The following is a 6,819-nucleotide window of genomic DNA, read 5'->3' on the forward strand; positions in this document are numbered from 1 at the left end:
CGTCTGCTGCAAAGAAGAAAAACAGGAATGAAACAGAGACCAAGCTGTTTGCGGCAGAAGATGATCAAAGTGTGCTATATTTGAACCTCCTTACAAAACAAGCCAAATGACAATGTGTGCTTTCATTCCGGACAAATATTTCAAGATAATGCACAAGATCCTGTGTACTGACGGCCCACGATTTCCTCTCGAATGTCTGGGATACGCTCAAAACAGGACTGAAGTCTCCAGAGAAAGAAAGTGGCCGTCGTGTCAAACGCATGGAGAAGTTGTCTGTATGTCCTCGTGAAGCATTCAGAACTGCGTAGAATGAGAAGACACCAGAAAAGCAAGTCCAAAATGGGGGTTTGTCATGTGTCAAAGCTACTCCTGGCATTTGAATATAGGCAGAGGAGGCGCTGGCGTTCGGAGCAGGAATCCCAGCGATTGTAAAGCCAACAACCCCCCAAAATCAAAGCACCATTCAGGAGTGTACATCAGCACCTGGGAATCAATAAGGTGGGAGAAGAAAGAACCAGGAAAGACCCAGAGCCAGATAGATTCTAATTCAGCCGGCTCAGGCTGCCTGCACTGGCACAAAAGGGGGAACTGAGTTGGAAATAAAGCTGCAAACATAGGCACAGCTGAGCAGCTTGCTCTGAGCTGTGCTCACAGCCAAACTAGATATTCAAAACTGGAGGTTCCAGAATCCAGAAGACCCAATCCCTGCTGGACAGCTGTAAAGAGACAAGGAAGTGACATATTTTGAGCTGTGAAGAGGCAAGGAAGTGACGTATTTTGAGCTGTGAAGAGGCAAGGAAGTCATGTATTTTGAGCCGTAAAGAGGCAAGGAAGTGACGTATTTTGAGCTGTGAAGAGGCAAGGAAGTGACATATTTGGAACTAGAAAGGCAAGAAAGTGACATTTTGAGCTAGAAAGAGGCAAGGAAGTGGTGTTTTGAGCTGTAAAAAGGCAAGGAAGTGACATGTTTTGAGCTGTGAAGAGCCAAGGAAGTGACGTATTTTGATCTGTAAAGAGGCAAGGAAGTGATGTATTTTGAGCTGTGAAGAGGCAAGAAAGTGACATGTTTTGAGCTGTAAATAAGCAAGGAAGTGACATGATTTGAGCTGTAACGAGGCAAGGAAGTGACGTATTTTGAGCTGTAAAGAGACAAGGAAGTGACATATTTCGAGCTGCAAAGGGACAAGGAAGTGAAGTGGAAGGTGGAATAGTCAACCTTTTCTGTCCCTACCATATTCACAGCAGCTAGAGTTGCCAGCCTCCAGGGGAGGGCTGGAGATCTGCCGGAATTACAACTGACTGCAGAGGTCAGTTCCCCTGGAGAAAAAATGTTTACTTAATTCATTTACACCCTGCCTTTCTCCTCAATGGGGACTCATAGCCGCTTATGTCGTTCTCCTCTCCTTCCATTTTATGCTCACAACAACCCTGTGAGGTAGACCAGGCAGAAAGAGAATGACTGCCCTAAGTTTTCCCGGCAAGCTTCCATGGCACAAGTTGGGATATGAACCTTGGTCTCCCAGATACTAGTCTCTTAGCCCTTATACTAGGGGTGGCCAAACTGCAGCTAGGGAGCTACATGTGGCTCTTTTACACATATTGTGTGGCTCTCAAAGCCCCCACTGCCCCGCCAGCCAGCTTGGAGAAGGCATTTCTCTCTTTAAATCATTTCTCCAAGCCAAGACAGCCACTTACTTGGAGAATGCATTTAAAGTTGCTTTTTTCCACCTCTCCCTCCCCATCTATTTCCATCCCTCCCTTCCTGCTCTCAAACATCTGACATTCATGTCTTGTGGCTCTCAGCCATCTGATGTTTATTCTATGTGGCTCTTACATTAAGCAAGTTTGGCCACTCCTCCTCTATACCGTTCTGGCTCTCTAATGGCCTCTTGGCGGGTAGGCTGTATGGCATTACACCCTGCTGAGGTTTCTCCCCTCCCTAAACCCCCACCCATTTCCAGGCTCAACTCCCAAATCACCAGGAATGTCCCTACCTGGAATTGGCAACCTTACCTGAAACAGGTAGGGCTGCCAACTTTAGGTTACGGAATTCCTGAAGCAGTCCCAAGAAGATCTACCTACAGTTCTATTCAGGACAAAGAGTTCTTGGGCTGTATCTCTCTGGAAATTCTGGCTAGGGTAGAAGGTTGTGGGAGTTGGGGAGGAAAAAAGTAGGCGGGGGAAGGGTTAAGCAACCCCTCCCCCACCCCGCTTCAGCCCCCTCTCCACTGTTCCTCCCCACTTCATGCTGTTGTTTTCTCCAAGCCACTTTCTCATTGTATGGAAGAAACGATTTCCACGCTAGTGCTGCAAAACATGCAGCTGGGACTCTGGCTAAACCAGGGGCTGGTGAAAAGAGGAACAGCAGAGGAGGAGGAGGAGGAGGAGGAGGAGGAGGAGGAGAAGGAGAAGGAGAGAGGAGGTGTTGGTGGAGGAGGAGATTGGGTTTATACCCCACCCTTCACTACCAGAAGGAGTCTCTGAGTGGCTTACAATCTCCTTCCCTTCCCCACCCCACAACAGACACCTGTGAGGTAGGTGGGGCTGAGAGCTCTGACAGAAACTGCTCTTTCCAGAACAGCTCTGAGAGAGCTATGGCTGACCCAAGGTCACTCCAGCAGTTTCATGTGGAGGAGTGGGGAATCAAACCCAGTTCTCCCAGATGAGTATCTGTGACTTAACCACTGCACCAAACTGGCTCTCCCACTTCTTTCATGCAAATCATGTTCTTCCCCCCTGGCACTTCCTAAAGATAAAGTTCTAGACCGACATCTGCTGCCATATGTCTAATTTGGTCCTCTAGAGCCAAGACAAGGCACCCAGACAACATGCTTTAAGAACTTCATTGTCAAAAGGCATCACCCCCTCCCCCCCATAACATTGTTGTCCCTTTGCAAAGTCTCCCATATTTCCCCAGCTTCTTCCAGACGGGGCAGACACAATCTCATCTTGCAGCACTGAGTTATCAACAACTTCAAAGCAACGAACCCTTTGAGAACATCTGAAACAGCACTGTAGATTTTGGTATTTTCTCCCCTGTAAGAATCGGTGTTGAGCCACTAGCAGTGCGATGTGCAAGATCTGGTGAACAGGACTCCCCAGAAAAGGCAGATCTAAGCCAGTATACATTTGTGGTGCCCAGTTTGGACTTTCTACCAAGGAGCCTGAACTCATCTTCTGACCCACGGGGTCAAAGATCTGCATGAAGTCTTCAGCAGTACCTTAGACTTTCTGAGATAACCAGTGTATGTACTGGACATCTCTCCTTTTCCCAAGACCTCTCTGACCCATACAGGGGAAGTTTGGAACCAGGGCTTTTTTGTAGCAGGAACTCCTTTGCACATTAGGCCACACACCCCTGCTGTAGCCAATCCTCCAAGAGCTTACAAGGCTTTTAGCACAGAGCGTGCTGTAAACTCTTGGAGGACTGGCTAAATCGGGGAGGTGTGGTCTAATATGAAAAGGAGTTCCTGCTAAAAAACGAAGCCCTGGCTGAAACCAATACTCTCCTTAAGATGTGGAGTCTTGTGAGCAAAAGTTCTGCTACAAAAAAAGTCCTTGTACCCAATATAACTTGGCCATGCTCCTATAGGTAGGTTGTCAGCCCTGTGGTTGAGGCTAGGATTCCCCATCCCTGGACCCCATGACCACTGACCAGGGCTCTTTTTTGTAGCAGGAACTCCTTTGCATATTAGGCCACACACACCCTGCTGTAGCCAATCCTCCAAGAGTTTACAGGGCTCCTACTGTAGGGCCTACTGTAAGCTGCAGGAGGATTGGCTATAGCAGGGGTGTGTGGCCTAATATGCAAAAGAGTTCCTGCTACAAAAAAAAAAGCCTCGGTTGAAACCAATACTCCCTTTAAGGTGTGGAGTCTTGTGAGCAAAAATCCTGCTTCTTGAGCAACTGGCATTAAAGTTATGAAGTACTGCATAAATTAGTTTGCTCTGGGGTCATTTTTCCAGGAGAAAAAAATGTGTGAGCTGGAGGCTAAAGAACTGTGAGCTACCTCACACTAATTTAGCTTAGAGGGAACACTGGTTAGAACCTTATCTCTCACACCCAGCCAAGCTTTGTAGATACTCAGAAGTTTCTTCAGATTCTTCTGAGCATCTGGAGTGAAACTAAGGCAGAAGGGAAAACAGGTTTCCGAGAAGGGATTTGTTCTAGGGCCTTTGGACTTTCTGTCGTCAGGCCAGAACTAGATTAAGGAAGTGATGCGTGAATTCTGGCAAACCAGAATCAGAAATCAGGCTTTTGACCCGAGTTGTGCCAGCTACAGGTTGGCGTCCGATTGTGTGAATTGACAGGACACGTGTCTGAATCCAGCTGAGAAGACTAGAAAGATCTGGGATAGGGGACCCAATAATATGGCTGCATCTGAAATTGTGAATGATGGTAAACAGGGCTTTTTTTTGTAGCAGGAACTCCTTTGCATATTGGGCCACACACCCCTGATATAGCCAATCCTCCTGGAGCTTACAGTATGCCCTGTACTAAGAGCCCTGTAAGCTCTTGGAGGATTGGCTACCTCAGGGGCATGTGGCCTAATATGCAAAGGAGTTCCTGCTACAAAAAAAGCCCTGATGGTAAGACACAAATATCTCGGCCAACAAGAAACAAGATCTTTCCTCCAGGGGTTCTCCCTCTCAGAAGCAGGTAAGTGACCTGAATTTCTGTCCCAAAGTTACACATCACAAGACATAAGCTTAGGGCTTTTTTTTTTTTTTTTTTTGAGCAGGAACGCACAGGAACACAGTTCTGGCTGGCTTGGTGTCAGGGGGTGTGGTCTTATATGCAAATGAGTTCCTGCTGGTCTTTTTCTATGGAAAAAGACCTGCATAAGCCCAATTGCCAAGAAGATAAGGTTTTAATGCCAGAATACCCTGGAGAGCAGCTGCCAATCAGAGAATACAATACTGACTTTGATAGACCATCGGTCTGACTCTGTATCAGGCAGAACGTCATGTTTAAAGTTTGGGTTAAAATCCTCACTCTGCTATGGACGGTCGTTCTCTCTCATCCTGCTCTCCCTCATGGGGTTGTGATACTGAGATGGAGGGAGAATCATGTACTTTCAACCAGGGGTGGAATTCTAGCAGGAGCACCTTTGCATATTAGGCCACACACCCCTGATGTAGCCAATCCTCCAAGAGCTTACAAGGCCCTTTTTTGTAAGCTCCAGGAGGATTGGCTACATCAGGGGTGTGTGGCCTAATATGCAAAGGAGCTCCTGCTAGAATTCCACCCCTGCTCTCAGCTCCTTGAAAGAAGGTTGGGGTTAAAATGACCAGACAGAAGACTGCACTGTGTCTTGTAAGAGCAGTGTGAGAATCAGACCTGAAAACTGCGGCTATCTGGATAAACGAGCTCATGAGGTCTCAAGCACACCTCTCAGCAGTCAGCATGTAGCCAAGGCACATTTGGCAAATGCCTGCCTGCTTTCCAAGTATTGAGCAAGCAGATGGAGAAAGAAAGAAAACAGCATAAATAAATGTGGTGTGTACATAGCAAGTGGTACATAAACCCATCAGAAGAACCCTGCTGAATCTAACCAGTGATCCATCTTGGTCCAGCATCCTGTTTCACACAGTGGTCAACAAGCTGCCCGGGAGGGCTTACAAATGGGGCACAGAGGCCTTCCCCCGATGCTACAGTTGACCCCTATGCTTTTCAGTTTCTACTGCTGAGATCAATCAATGACAGGGCTTTTTTTGCGGCAGGAACGCCTTTGCCATATTAGGCCACACCCCCTGATGTAGCCAATCCTCCAAGAGCTTACAGGGCTCTTAGTACAGGGCCTACTGTAAGCTCCAAGAGGATTGCCTACATCGGGGGTGTGTGGCCTAATATCCAAAGAAAAAGCCCCACCTGTTGTGATCCACAGCATTCCTTTCATATGGCTTATATGGATAGTTTGGTGGTAGTTCTTCTCCATCTCAGCCTTGTTCGGCCATTTCACTGGTTAGTAGGGATAGAATTCTAGCAGGAGCTCCTTTACATATTAGGCCACACACCCCTGAGCCCGTTAAGGAAGGGCGGGATATAAATCTGATTAAAAATATAAAATTAAAAATATTAGGCCATACACCCCTGATACAGCCAATCCTCCAAGAGCTTACAAGGTTCTTTTTTGTAAGCTCTTGGAGGATTGGCTACATCAAGGGGTGTGGCCTAATATGCAAAGGAGCTCCTGCTAGAACTTCACCCCTGCTGATTAGAAGGAAAGCCCTTTGGTCTCCTCCAGGGTCTGGGCTACCTTTGGCCAATTTTTGCTAGTGCTGCCAGAGATGCCCAGCCACCAACTCCTGAGTAGCCCTGCTTTCCTTCCTCCTCCTCTTTCCTACCTCTGGTCTGGTACATGAACATAAGAGCACCATGAATGTACCTTTTGACTGGGACTACTGGAAAGAACAGGAGGAAGTGAAGAAGAAGACTGCAGATTTATACCCCACCTTCTCTCTGAATCAGAGTCTCAGAGCGGTTTACAATCTCCTTTATCTTCTTCCCCCACAACAGACACCCTGTGAGGTGGGTGGGGTTGAGAGAGCTCTGACAGAAGCTGTCCTTTCAAGGACAGCTCTGTGAGAGCTACAGCTGACCCAAGGCCATTCCAGCAGCTGCAAGTGGAGGAGTGGGGAATCAAACCCGGTTCTCCCAGATAAGAGTCTGCACTTAACCGCTACACCAAACTGGCTTGTGGGAGGAGAAGAGCAAGGCTAGGATTTCATTTTAGGTCAACCTTGATCTCGGATCAGTCCAGCTCTCTTTGCAAAAAAACACATTTCCTAACCGCTCTTGTCCTCTAACACAAATCGC

The sequence above is a fragment of the Heteronotia binoei genome, chromosome 3 (genome assembly GCF_032191835.1).
Source record: "Heteronotia binoei isolate CCM8104 ecotype False Entrance Well chromosome 3, APGP_CSIRO_Hbin_v1, whole genome shotgun sequence".
Classification (NCBI taxonomy): Eukaryota; Metazoa; Chordata; class Lepidosauria; order Squamata; family Gekkonidae; genus Heteronotia; species Heteronotia binoei.